The sequence below is a fragment of the Odocoileus virginianus genome, chromosome 12, assembly GCF_023699985.2.
Source record: "Odocoileus virginianus isolate 20LAN1187 ecotype Illinois chromosome 12, Ovbor_1.2, whole genome shotgun sequence".
NCBI lineage: Eukaryota > Metazoa > Chordata > Mammalia > Artiodactyla > Cervidae > Odocoileus > Odocoileus virginianus.
In genome coordinates, this window is record NC_069685.1 from 31,530,519 (window position 1) to 31,545,515 (window position 14,997).

The 14,997-nt window shown below is 37.2% G+C and overlaps 1 long non-coding RNA gene across 1 annotated transcript in view; it reads right to left on the reverse strand.

The window, feature by feature from the left end:
* Positions 1–6,299: 6,299 nt before the first annotated feature.
* The window catches only part of LOC110131090 (uncharacterized), a 211,471-nt gene continuing 202,773 nt past the window's right edge, over positions 6,300–14,997 (reverse strand). The window contains exon 8 of the long non-coding RNA XR_011490632.1: positions 6,300–10,971. This is a non-coding gene — a long non-coding RNA (uncharacterized lncRNA). The remainder of the gene's footprint in view (positions 10,972–14,997) is intronic.

A 14,997-nucleotide genomic window follows, 5' to 3' on the forward strand; every position in this document is an offset into this window, starting at 1 on the left:
GTAGGTTGCCATACCCTCCTCCAGGGGATCTTCCCAACCAAGGAATGGAACATGCATCTCCTGCACTGCAGGCGGATTCTTTACCAACTAAGCCACCAGGGGAAGTGCAAACTAGGGCATTCAAGCTTAGATATCTTGAGAAGGTAAGCTGTAAAGTCAAGATTCAAATCCAACGGTTTGTCTTCTTGACTACTCATCTTTTAATGCTTATTTGTGATGGTTTAAAAAGTACAAAAGGAATGACATTCAGGAATTATTTTAACATAAATGATATCCAAGTGATTTCTAAATCTCATCTCATTTTTTGTATATCAACAAGGTAGCTAAAGAACCAAAGAGCTAACAATCCCAATGGTGTGACAAAGTCTCTCTTTAACAAAGTAACTTGAACCTATCATGAAATTCCAACTTTTTTTGTTTCATTCCTTCTTTGGTCTTCACCTTCTTCTTTCCTACTGTCCCAGTGGGGTTTTTCAAGTGTATGTTTCAACTTTCTTCTATGTTCCTACTCTTGTCATTTGTACATGAGGATTTTCAATTGCTATGGATATATGTTGTTTTATTTTCTTCTGGAAATTTTATTATTTGATTCTTTATTCTTCGTTTATTTCTTAGTCTTCTCTGCAGTTTGTTTCAGTGATCTCCTTCTCAATAAGTGGGTTTGTTTAGCTACTTTAGATTTACTGGTGAATCTTAGAATGTCTAAATGAATAACCTGGAATTCATTCCAGAAGTATACAAGATACTGAAAAAAGAAAAGATCCTCTATTTGCAATTTTCCTTATTCACTCCAACTCCTCTTTTCACCCCAATCCTAACCTCATGTAGAGAATGTTCTAATTAGAGCTTCAGCTATCTTTCAAATTTCAAGTGCAAGAAAAAAAGAAATAACTTCCGCATCACCATTTTAGCCTGACTATTCGAAGATATCTGGTTAATATCTATGCGTGACTCAGGATAGAAATACTCTGGTTCAATATGTACAATATTCAAAGGAAAACTAATCAAGGGAAGTTTTCATCCAAAGAAAGGTTACATCTCTAATATGTATATCACATGAGGCTGGACATGCCTAAGTGAGAAAATGCCAAATCTTTCCTTATGATATAAAGTGACAGTATGCAAAAGCATTTACTGATTTTCATCTGTTAAATTCATTATCATACATAATGGTCTTTCCAGGTAAATCAGCAAAGGGATGTAAAATTGCATAAATTTGTTCACAAGGTTGTAAATGTGCCAGAGTAGCTGTTTTTCAGGTATCTGAGTTGACCCAACAGCTGAATGCTCACTTGTGTTTGAAAGTAATAAAATACTCATGGCTGGACCTCACTCTGGTCGAGTGCCAAACTAATTATCTATTACCTGATATTATCCAGGAGTTCTCTTTACGTACTTCTGATGCAAGCAGGTAAAATACTTAATCCTTCCTCCACATGTTAATTTGCAATTGGCCTAGAGAAAAATAAAACTGAATAATAACCATAATTTTAAAGCAAATCACCCAATAAGTTCACTGACTTAAGTCTTGAGGCATTGCTAGTGACCCAGTGGAATACTGATTTTATCATTTCTTATACTTGGAAGCAATCTATGGAAAGAGAGGAGGGAACAAAACAACAAGCTTAATTGATCCACCAACATGATTACTGAGAAAAGAAGAAAACAGGTTTTCTTATGTTGTGTTTTTTCTTTATTATAAGGAAAAAAAAGATGATGTAATTGGGAGTGAGGGAACCAGGAAGAGATTCAAAGCACTGTGACTTATTGCATTGCTTTTTTTCAACCCTTATTCCACTAAATAGCTGTTTGTTTTTATGCCATACTGAGTACTGTTATGTTTAAGCCATTATAAAATCACGAAGTTGAACTGTGGAAATGGCCATAACCAGAAATTATGAGCTGGATACCTATTTAATACAAATAATACTTACGCAAAAAGAAGAAATTCTAAAGAGAATTTAATGACCCTGTTGTTTATTGCCTTACGTACTGTTGCACAAAAATGAGCACTGTCTCTTTTCTATTTAAGTTTAATAAATTTAGAAACAAATGTCAGTACTGTAAGTATACTGTAAATTATAATCATAACACTTAAAATAGTAGACTTCAAGGTAGTATCTATAAGAGATTTTGTGGGGCTTAGATTATACTGAACAAGCCCTGAACAAACATTAATAAGATTCTCTGTGGATGTGTCATTTAGTCATAGCTCCTTGTGGAACATATAAAGAGCTTACAAGGATGTGAACTTTAACATGTTCCTGAATTAAGCTTCTTATTTTATTTTAAATAGAATATATTTTGTATTGTTTCTATTGCATAAGCACTACTTGATTTGTGGTTTTTTTTTTACTTTTTAATCTCAAATGTGTATTTATTTAATTCTAAACACCAAATAATATTACATAATACTTCATAATTCCAGACTTGCAAGTAATCCCCTAGTGATTCAGTTGAACTGGAAATCTAAATGATACAAGCAGACTTGGAGTCATATGATAGGATGATAACTTGAACTCATAAAAGGGCACCAGTGTAAACAATTTACTTAGCTAGGTGGTATCTAAGAATAGAAAATAATATTTAAGATTAATTTTCACTTTTTTTGTGAGTTTGTGTCATTTTTAATGCCATACAAATTTTTCTTTAGAATAATGGTAAGAAAAGAGTGCATATTACTAAGTAAATCCTAGTTAATCACCCTTAAGATAAATTGAAAATGTCATGTTTAAATTTAAATTAGTAAACATTTATAGAAACACTGTTGAAGATACATGTTAGGAAATTGATTGTAGGTGACTGATGAAAAAGAAATCATAACATAATTCAGTCCTGAAAAAAATAGAAAATCATGCTTCTTTATGATCAATTTCAGGATGTAAACTTCAGTTGTATAGTAACTCATTTGTTGAATATTACCTCTCCTTCAGACACTGTGTAGGCACTGGGGTCTCCAACAGTGAATATAACCCAGAATAGTGTACTCTACAAGCAAATTTAAGTCTGCACTCAATAGAAAAATGACATAGGGAACATTTAAAAGTAAGCTCAAGAGAACTGGAGTCAGGAAGGAGGACATATTCGGCTAGGGACATCAGGCTTTCCTGGAGAAGGAAGCATTTAATTTGCAACTGGAAGGATGGTTAAGATTTCAAAAATGAAGGTGAGGAAGGCTTTCTCTGGAGTTGTGATTAACAATATATGCAAAGGTCAAAACTCAGAAACTTTGCAAGAAGTAGTAGCATGGGGAATTTTCTAGTTATGGTATTAGGTATAGACTCATACTATCCTTCAGACTTCTCAGATGAGATTACGGATTGAGTGATTTCTAAGCAATTATAAATTTGAGAAGGTCCTCTTTTTCTTCTTATTGATAAATTAGTTCCCCAGTTTTGTTTTGTTTTTATTCTCACAAGTGTACTAGAAAAAAACCAGTTTCATTCTTGTGCTGCTCTGATCTATTTTCTATACAGCAGCAGCCAGAGAGCTTTTTAAAATGCAAATATGATGATCTCACTTCTTTGCTTAAAACTGATTAGTATTTCCTCATTTTACAGTTCCTAAAATAAAGTAAAATAAAATAAAACAATGAAAGAAAGGGAAATAAAGTCAAAGTTTAATCTGACTCAGAGCCTTCTTCCCTCTATCAAAAAACTTTTTCTCCTAAATTTGCCACAGTAGTGATGATTACCATCATCAGATATTAACAAATGTCAGTTTCTCAAATATTTCTTCCCTGATTCATCTAATCTAAATGAATCCTTCTTTTAACTCTCTCTTATGAGGTCCTCAATCTTTTTGTTTCCCTTTACTTATCACAACTTGTAACTGTATGTTCATGTATGTGTTTATTTATAAGACAACTCTCATTACCCATTCCCACATCTACTACCTAGGTAGACTAGAAGCTTTCTTAAAAAAAGGCATCGTTTCAGGTTTGATTGACCATCATAGGCCCAGTGCCCAGTGTATTAGGTTGGTATGAAAGTAATTGCAGTTTCAGACCATGAATTTTAAATCACTATAACTATACTCAAACACATCTTTATAATAGGGAACATTACAATCAACATCTTATTGCCAACTAGAAATAAGTTTGCTTATTCCTGTAGCATAAAAATCCATGCTTCAGGATTCAACAAACTCTTGGAAAGCATTTTCTTTCTCCTGCTAGTTTTGGAAGCGTTTTCCCTGCAAAAAGTTGTTTGAGATGCTTTATGAAGTGGTAGTTGGTCGGCAAGTGGCCAGGTGAATGTGGCCGATGAGGCAAAACTTCATAGCCCAATTCATTCAACTTTTGAAGCATTGGTTGTGCAACATGCAGCTGGGTGTTGTCATGGAGAAGAATTGGGCCCTTTCTGTTGACCAATACCAGTTCCAGGCATCACAGTTTTTGGTGCATCTCTTTGGTTTGCTGAGCATACTTCTCAGATGTAATGGTTTTGCCAGGATTCAGAAAGCTGTAGTGGATCAGACAGGCAGCAGACCACCAAACAGTGACCATGACCTTTTTTTGGTGTGAGTTTGGCATTGGGAAGTGCTTTGGAGCTTCTTTTCTGTCCAACCACCGAGCTGATCTTCACCTGTTGTTATCTAAAATCCACTTTTCATTGCACATCACAATCCGATTAAAAAAATAGTTCATTGTTGTTGCATAGAATAAGAGAAGACACTTCAAAATGACAATTTTTCTTTTGATGTTTGGTCAGCTCATGAGACACCCACTTATCAAGCTTTTTCACCTTTCTAATTTGCTTCAAATGCTGAATGACCATAGAATGACTGATGTTGAGTTCTTCAGCAACTTCTTGAATAGTTGAAAGAGGATCAGCTTCAATGATTGCTCTCAAATAGTCATTGTCAACTTCTGATGGCCAGTCACTACCTTCCTCATCTTCAAGGCTCTCGTCTCCTTTGCAAAACTTCTTGAACCACCACTCCACTGTGCGTTCATTAGCAGCTCTTGGGCCAAATGTGTTGCTGATGTTGCAAGTTGTTTCTGCTGCCTTACAACCTATTTTGAACTCGAATAAATCACTTGAATTTGCTTTTTGTCTAACATTTCTATAGTCTAAAATAAATATAAAATAAGCAGCAAGTAATATCATTATCAGAAAAAAGTAAAGCAAGAAATGCACATTAAAATGATGTGTACCATAACTACATTTATTTAAGAACATATTCCAATAGTAGCAGTATTAGTAGTGTTACAGCTCAGTCGTGTCTGACTCTTTGGAGCCCCATGGGCTGTAGCCTACCAGCTTCCTCTGTCCATGGGGAGTCTCCAGGCAAGAATACTGGAGTGGGTTGCCATTTCCTTCTCCCAGGGATCTTCCTGACCCAGGGATCAAACCTGGGTTTCCTGCATTGGCAGGCTGATGCTTCACCATCTGAGCCATCAGGGGAGCCCTAACTTGTACCAATATCAAATGCAAATGCCAGCAGTGCAAAATTGCAATTATGTTTCCACCAACCTAACACCACCTGAAGGAAAAGTGGTTTGCAACAAACATTGGCTGAATAAATCACTTTACATCTCCTGAAATCATTTTTCAGATTCTGAAACATAATCATAAAATCACATAATTTCTTAAAGTCTTACTATGACTCCTGTTTTCATTGAAATCTAAAGCATGATTATTATTTTCAATTAGATGGAAAAATATTTCTTGATTATTGAACTCTCTATAAATGTAACATGCTAATTTAATTAATAATACCTTTTCTATATTCAATACATTCTATTCTTCAGTTCTGGAAAGCTATAAAATATACACATGCACACATATACACACAAATACATACATAAATCTATATGAGTATGAAGACTGACATTCCACTCTTTGTTAGCCTTACAACTATAGAATATTACTAAAGTGAAGGACCACAGGTATGAAAATGAAAGTAGGATGATGAAGGTAAATGCTAAGTTTCTATTTTAAGTACCCCTGAGTCATGTTGACTTATGGAAGCTGAGTAGCTGATCTCACAGACAGCTAGAAATCATATAGAGTAGCAGACTGGATTTTCCAAAAATCTGTTCTGTCTCATGTTCTCATCTTCACATAACCCTTACCCTAATCAAAATGTGGAGTCTATGAACCACCTCCTTGAATACGGAACCACCAGAATGAGACACAAAATAAGCTGTGTGACTTGCGAGGGTAAGTCAGAAAAGGTGGTCCCCTTTCTACGTTAAGTTCATATTACAACGGTCCCATAGGAGGAAAGTGCTTTAAATAAGAAGTGAAAATCATTTCCCAGGTTCTTGCTTTTTTTTTTTTTTCCTATAATACTTACTTAACTACAGAGATGAACCTTTTCCCCTTTTATCCATCATCACTGGCCAGAGTTCATCATCTAAGGGCAGTCCCTGCTTTTGAGTCTTCCCAGCTGAGGACCCAGACATCATGGAGCAGAGTCAAGCCTTCAGTGCCATATGTTTTCCAAATTCCTGACCCACAGAACTCACAAGAATAATAAAATTGTTGTCATCTTGCAATGCTAATTTAGGGCTCATTTGTTGAACAGACAAATAGAACTGTTTAGCATAACACACAAATCTCTTACTTAAATTAACTTCATAGTATCCTGTTTTACCATGCTTAACTCACCTGGGTCATTAATAAGTAAAAGCTATACCTGCTGCTTGGTTGAGAGTTCTGTTTGCATCTTTGCAGCATCCGCTAACTTGAACTTCCTGCTGCACAAGAGATGGAGTCTAACATCGGAAATCACTTCCAAAATTAGGTGCTTCTGCCTTGTGGACATGTATCACGTAGTGAGAGCTATGCCTTTTCCTGATTCTAACTACTTTTCAGATGTATTCTCTGCACTCTACTTGAGACAATACCTGTCATCCCAGAAAATCTTAGTTCTAAGTATTTGCCTGGAATAAAATTGGGCTGGCTTGGCTTAGAGGGTACGGGTTCTAGTCTAGTTAGCTAAGCTTTCCCTTTCTGGATGGATGGTGCTGCCTTGCCTTACATGACTCATTTTTCCATAAAAGTCTAGCATATTTTAGGTTTTGTAGGCCATATGTGAAAGTGCTCACACATCCCACCTCCCTAGGTTGACACAGAGCCCTTGTATGAGTTTCCTGAGACATACGGAAAATTCCCGTTGGCTATCTATTTTACATATGGTAATATAAGTTTCCATGTTACTCTTTCCATACATCTCAACCTCTCCTCCCTCTCCCCATGTCTATAAGTCTATTCTCTATTGCTGTTTCTCCGTTATTGCCCTACAAATAAATTCTTCAGTACCATTTTTCGAGATTCCGTATGTATGTGTTTAGTTCAGTTCAGTTCAGTTCAGTCTCTCAGTCATGTCTGACTCTCTGTGACCCCACAAACCACAGCACGCCAAGCCTCCCTGTCCACCACCAACTCCCGGAGTCTACCCAAACTCACGTTCATTGAGTCGGTGATGCCATCCAACCATCTTATCCTCTGTCGTCCCCCTCTCCTCCCGCCCTCAATCCTTCCCATCATCAGGGCCCTTTCAAATGAGTCAGCTCTTCGCATCAGGTGGCCAAAGTATTGGAGTTTTATTTAAAGAGTACTGTTTTTTTCCAGTCTTATCTCCTACTATGCTCTTAATACTCCTTTATTCTAATGATTGTTCTTGTATTTTCCCAAATGCATCTTGTATGTTTCTACTCTTTTTTGTCTTTATTATATTCATCTTTACTAGATGAATATACTAGTGCATTACTAGAATGCACTTTTCATTCCTGTTTCCCACCCTTCAGAGGCAGCTGAAATTCCATTTCTACCTTGAAGTCTTACCTGACAAACTGAGCCCAACTACTTTTTAAAACACCATCTAGGTGGCTCAGATGGTAAAGAATCTGCCTGCAATGTGGGAGACCTGGGTTCAATCCCTGGGTTGGGAAAGTCTCCTGGAGGAGGGCATGGCAACCCACTCCAGCATACTTGCCTGGAGAATCCAGATGGACAGAAGGGCCTGGTAGATGACTGTCCATGGGGTCACAGAGTCGGACACAACCGAGCGACTAAGCACAGCACACATTATCAGGAAATGCCACTGCACAGATATCAATCCGATGGGAGCTTTCAGTTCAGTTCAGTTCAGTCACTCAGTCATGTCTGGCTCTTTGCAACCCCATGAATCACAGCATACCATGCCTCCCTGTCCATCACAAACACCCGGAGTTTACCCAAACTCATGTCCATCGAGTCGGTGATGCCATGTGTTAGTATACAATATTTATTTTCTCTTTCTGACTTATTTCACTTGGTATAATAGGCTCTAGTTTCAATCACCTCATTAGAAATGACTCAAAGGTGATCCTTTTTATGACTGAATAATATTCCATTGTGTATATGTACCACTACTTCTTTATCCATTCATCTGTCTATAGACATCTAGGTTGCTTCTATGATCTAGCTATTGTAAATAGTGCTGCAATGAACAATGGGATATATGTGTCTTTTTCAGTTTTGTTTTCTTCAGGGTATGTGTCTAGGAGTGGGATTGCTGGGTCATATGGTGGTTTTATTCCTAGGTTTTTAAGGAATCTCCATACCGTCTTCCATAGTAGTTGTATCAATTTACATTCCCACCAACAGTGCCACAGCATTCCCTTTCTCCACACCTTGTCCAGCATTTATTGTTTGTAGACTTTTTGATGATGGCCACTCTGACCAGTGTGAGGTGATATCTCATTGTAGTTTTGATTTGCATTTCTCTAATAATGAGTGGTGTTGAGCATCTTTTCATGTGTTTGTTAGCCATCTGTATGTCATCTTTGGAGAAATGTCTGTTTAGGTCTTTTTCCCACTTTTTAACTGGGTTGTTTGTTTTTCTGGCATTGAGTTGTATGAGCTGCTTGTATATTTTGGAAATTAGTCTTTGTCAGTTGTTTCATTTGCTATTATTTTCCCCCATTCTGAGGTTTGCCTTTTCTCCTTGCTTATAGTTTCCTTTACTGTGCAAAAACTTTAAGTTTAATCAGGTCCCACTTGTTTACTTTGGTTTTTATTTCTGTTACTCTAGGAGGTGGGTCATAGAGGATCTGGCTTTGATTTGTATCATCCAGTGTTTCGCCTATGTTTTCCTCTAAGAGTTCTATAATTTCTGGTCTTATATTTGTCTTTAATCCATTTTGAGTTTATCTTTGTGTATGGTGTTAGGAAGTGTTCTAATTTCATTCTTTTACATGTAGCTGTCCAGTTTTCCCAGCACCATTTACTGAAGAGGCTGTCTTTGTCCCATTGTATATTCTACCTCCTTTGTCAAAAATACAGTACCCATTGGTGCATGGGTTTATTTGTGGACATTCTCTCTTGTTCCATTGGTCTATATTTCTGTTTTTGTGTAGTACCATACTGTCTTGATGACTGTAGTTTTGTTGGATAATTTGAAGTAAGGAAAGTTGATTCCTCCAGGCCCATTCTTCTTTCTCAAGACTGCTTTGGCTATTTTTGGGTCTTTTGTGTTCCCATATGAATTGTGAAATTTTTTGTTCTAGTTCTGTGAAAAATGACATTGGTAATTTGATAGGGGTCACATTGAACCTGTAGATTGTATTTGGTAGTATAGCTATTTTCACAATATTGATTCTTCCTACCTAGGAACATGGAATATCTCTCCATCTGTTTATGTCATCTTTGATTTCTTTCATCAATGTTTTATAACTTTCTGTGTACAGTTCTTTTGTCTCTTAGGTAAGTTTATTCTAGGTATTTTATTCTTTTTGTTGCAATGGTGTATGGGGTTGATTTCTTAATTTCTCTTCCTTAATTTTCATTGTTAATATATAGAAATGCAAGTGATTTTGGTGTATTGATTTTGTATCCTGCAACTTTGCTAAATTCACTGATTAACTCTAGTAATTTTCTGATAGTATTTTTTGGGTTTTCTATGTCATCTTCAGTGAGAACTTCACTTCTTATTTTCTGATCTGGATTCCTTTTATTCTTTTTCTTCTTTGAGATAAGGAAGGACACTACATAATGATCCAGGGATCAATCCAAGATGAACACATAACAATTGTAAATATCTATGCACCCAACATAGGAGCACCTCAGTACATAAGACAAACACTAACAGACATAAAAGGAGAAATTTGCAATAGCACAATAACAGTAGGAGACTTTAACACCCCACCACACCAATGGACAGATCATCAAAACAGAAAATTAATAAGGAAACACATGTCTTAAATGATACATTATATGAGATGGATCTCAGGACATTCCATCCAAATGTAGAATACACCTTCTTTTCAAGTGCATGTGGAACATTCTCCAGGATAGACCACATCTAGGGTCAGAAATCAAACCTCAGTAAATTTAAGAAAACAGAAATCATGTCAAGAATCTTTTCTGACCACAACACTATTAGACTAGATATCAACTACAAGAAAAAACTGTAAAAAACACAAACACATGGAGATTAAACAGCACATTTCTAAATAACCAACAGGTTACTGAAAAAATCAAAAAGGAAATAAAAAAATTTCTAGAAACAAATGATAATGGAAACACAACTCAAAACCTATGGGATTGACTGGTTTGATCTCCTTGCTGTCCAAGGGATTCTCAAGAGTCTTTTCCAGCACCACAGTTCAAAAGCGTCAGTTCTCTGGTGCTCAGCCTTCTTCATGGTCCAACTTTCACATCCACACATGACTGCTGGAAAAACCATTGCTTTGACTATATGGACTTTTGTTGATGAAGTGACGTCTCTGCTTTTTAACACACTTTCTAGGTTGGTCACAGCTTTTCTTCCAAGGGGCAAGTTATCTTTTAATTCATGGTTGCAGTCATGGTCTGCAGTGACAGTATGTACTCTGAGGCTACCATGTTGTTATGAAGGCAAGCCACATGCAGAGGCCAAGTATAAGCATTCCTGGTCTTCCAGTCCTCCTTGCTAGGAACCAGATACTTGAATGAATAAGTCTTCAGATGATTCCAGCTTCTACTCTTCAAAACAGTCCTAAAAGTTGAATGTGATAATGACCCTTAATTTTTCTGATAATGACCCTTAATGTTGAATAACATTACCTCTAAAAATATTTTTCAATGACATGTGCACTAGAGTCATAAAAAGTTATAAGCATACCAAAAAAATTATCTGTACCATATTGAACTTGCAGTCAACATCACATTCAATTTGCACATGAATTTTTTGCACAGATTCTATCTTTGTGCATACAACTTGCACATTAGTAGCAATAAAGCAAGTCATAAACATGCAATGAATAATTTTTTATTAGCTGTTATTTGAATCTTGGTTTAAAGTTACTTTATTTTGGAATATTGTTTTTTAAATTATCCATTGAAATTTTCATTCATAATCATTCTTAAAATTTCCACCCACTCAGGATGAGACTTGCTTCATAGAAAGGGCTAAACTCATCCAAGAAAGGATTAATTATTTGTTCAGTTTTAAACTTCCCAATAATCTTTTGAAGCTCATTTCAGGTTCAAAAATTGTGAAACACATCGCTTTAAGAGTAAGATTTTGTTGACAGGGGAAAATGACATACATAATTGTAGTAATGGTATTTTTTATTTTCTATAATTTATGATGCTTTGAAATTTGGTCCTTGCAGACACTGGAAAGACTGCCCCTCCCCTCCTAGAGCTAGCAAATTACTCCCCTGAAGTATGTAAATCAACCAATCCAAAGTCCATACTCTCCTATTTCCTTTATCAAAGTTTTACAGGTTGAGCCACTATCCCTGTGCCCAGCATCACCTCAGGGCCAGGTACCAGGCAATTAGGGGCTATCCCTCCACCCCAGAGCCTGCTGAACTTATTCACACTAAGTTCAGTTCAGTGGCTCAGTCGTGTCCAACTCTTTGCAACCCCATGGACTGCAGTATGCCAGACTTCCCTGGCCATCAACTCCCATAGCTTACTCAAACTCATTTCCATTGAGTCAGTGATGCCATCTAACCATCTCCTCCTCTGCCGCCTCCTTCTCCTCCTGCCGTCAGTCTTTCCCAGCATCAGGGTCTCTTCCAATGAGTCAGTTCTTCCCATCAGGTTGCCAAAGTATTTGAGTTTTCAGCTTCATCATCAGTCCTTCCAATGAACACCCAGGACTGATTTCTTTTAGGCTTGGCTGGTTGGATCTCCTTGCAGTCCAAGGGACTCTCAAGAGTCTTCTCCAACACCACAGTTCAAAAGCATCAATCCTTCAGCACTCAGCTTTCTTTATGGTCCAACTCTCACATCCATACATGACTGGATAAACCATAGCTTTGACTAGATGGACCTTTGTTGGCAAAGTAATGTCTCTGCTTTTTAATATGCTATCTAGGTTTGTTGTAGCTTTTCTTTCAAGGAGCAAGTATCTTTTAATTCCATGTATCTAATTAATTCAATGGCTGTATCTAATTAATTCCATGGCTGCAGTCACCATCTGCAGTGATTTTGGAGTCCAAAAAAAATAAAGACTCACTGTTTCCATTGTTTCCCCATCTAATTGCCATGAAGTGATGGGACTAGATGCCATGATCTTTGTTTTTTGAATGTCAAGTTTTAAGCAAGCTTTTAAACTTTCCTCTTTCACTTTCATCAAGAAGCTCTTTAATTCTTCTTCACTTTCTGCCATAAGGGTGGTGTCATCTGCGTATCTAAGGTTACTGATTATTCTTCCCGGCAATCTTGATTCCAGATTGTGCTTCATCCAGTCCAGCACTTTGCATGATGTACTCTGCATGTAAGTTAAATGAGCAGGGTGACAATGTATAACCTTGATGCACTCCTTTCCTGATTTGGCACCAGTCTATTGTTCCATGTCCAGTTCTAAGTGTTGCTTCTTGACACAGATTTCTCAGGAGGTAGGTAAGGTCATACTCCCATCTCTTGAAGAATTTTTCAGTTTGCTCTGATCCACACAAAGTTAATAAAACTCTCTTGCTTTCTCGATGATCCCATGGATATTGGCAATTTGATTTCTGGTTCCTCTGCCATTTCTAAATCCAGCTTGAACCTCTGGAATTTCATGGTCCATGTCTATTGAAGCCTGGCTTGGAGAATTTTGAGCATTGCTTTGCTATCATGTGAGATGGGTGCAATTGTGCAGTAGTTTGAACATTCCAAAACCTGTTTAGCCTGCTTACCCTGCCTCGCCCATTGCTTCCCATGGAAACCACAATGAAGGTTCTTGTCCACATTTTTGCTTGTTCCTCTGCCTTCTAACCAGCCCTGGTGCGCTTCCCTGTGTGAGCTTTCATGGCATGCCATGCCTCCTGTTTCTAGGTATCTGTGAATATAAATTTCTTCCTTCATGACAATAATTTCCATGTCTCTGTGTCTTACCACATCTGTTTGAAACAAATCCAGGGTACATCTTAGAATAAGATCCTGGAGGTCAAATTTTGGGGAAAATGATCATAAAGTTTTTGACAAGGTAGACAGATTCCTTTCTCAAGTCCCACTTCAGGGTATCCAGACATTTCTAATGCTTTTCAAAACTACTTTCCAAGAAAAAGAGAAGGAATAAGTACAGTTAATTGGGGAACCCTGCTTGGATACTATTTTGAGTGATTTGGAGCAGTGAACTTTGAAGGAGACCCTTGCTCTGTCGTTTTCAGGCAAATCAGAGTTTCTCCTTCCCATACGTACACTTGTGGCTTTTGGCCCCTTATATTCCTTAGGGGATTGTTTTGGCTCATGAATCCCTTCCATAATTCTCTTTTGCTCAAGTAATTAGTCAACCTTCAAAAAAGATTTTATGGACATTAAGATGAAAACAAAACAAAATACCTTTGTATTTGAGTATTTGTGATAAGTGAGTCTCCTAAAACATGGGACATGGGGCAGAGCCCTCCTTGTCTGGGACTCAAGAGGTATTGGCTCTGTTAGATATAAATCTGTATCATTTAAGACAATATAATATTGCTGAAATGTGAAAGTGTTAGTTGCTCAGTCATGTCCACATAGTCCACCCGGCTCCTCTGTCCACCATTCCCTTCTCGAGGGGATCTTCCTGACCTAGGGACTGAACCCTGGTCTCCTCCATTGCAGATGGATTCTTTACTGTCTACACCATCAGGGAAGCCCATCTTCAAATCTTGTTGCTGACAGGGTGGAACTTAATTCAAAATGCAGAAACAGACCCAGGCATTTATAAATATTTGGTAATCGAAAGTGAGTGAGAACAGGCTGTGCATTCAGTAAATGGTCCTTGAACAATTGCTTAGTCCCATGTATGAAGTCTAGATCTGGGTGCTGCAACTTTCACAATGTCTCTTCTTCCGCATTTTACAGATCAATACAAGTTACAAAGTCAACGCCAGTTCAACAGGGCGGAGAACTAGACTCTGCCCTTTGAGAGAGGAGCCACAGTGCCATCTGACAAAGTGGCATGGACAGAAGGAGACTTGAGTCACCAAGGAGAGGGCTACCAGATTAGTGAATAAAAATACAGACAGCCCAGTTAAATCTGAATTTCAGAAAAACAACACATTTTTAGTATAAATGTGCCCCAGGTGTTACATATGACATACATATACTAAAAACCTCAGTGTTTATCTGATGTCAAATTTAACTGGGCATCCTGTATTTTGTCTTATAGCGCAAATTGATGGCCATTATTAAAATGTTTACCACAAATATGGGCTTTTAATTTGTACATAAAACAATCATAGCTTGATTTAGGAACTCTGAATTAATAAGTATTTCTAAAAATATATGTACCAAAAAAAAAATTTTAAAGTTTAGGTTTCCAGGAGTTTAGAGCGGTTTATGAATATCAACGGCTTATCAGTAGAGAACAGCAAGAAAAGAAAAGTGATTTCTGTTTAGCTACATCATTACCTTTAGATGCCTGGTTCCTCCATTTATCAGTTTATTAAACGTACAAGTCAGATTACCAGCTCATTCACATTCATTTTCACATCTTTCCCTGGTACACTGAGAGGATAAAGAACTATTCACCCCATCATAAAGGTGATGTTCCAGCATTGCTATGGTGAACAGATAGTCCCAAGCACTCCCCTGGTTTATA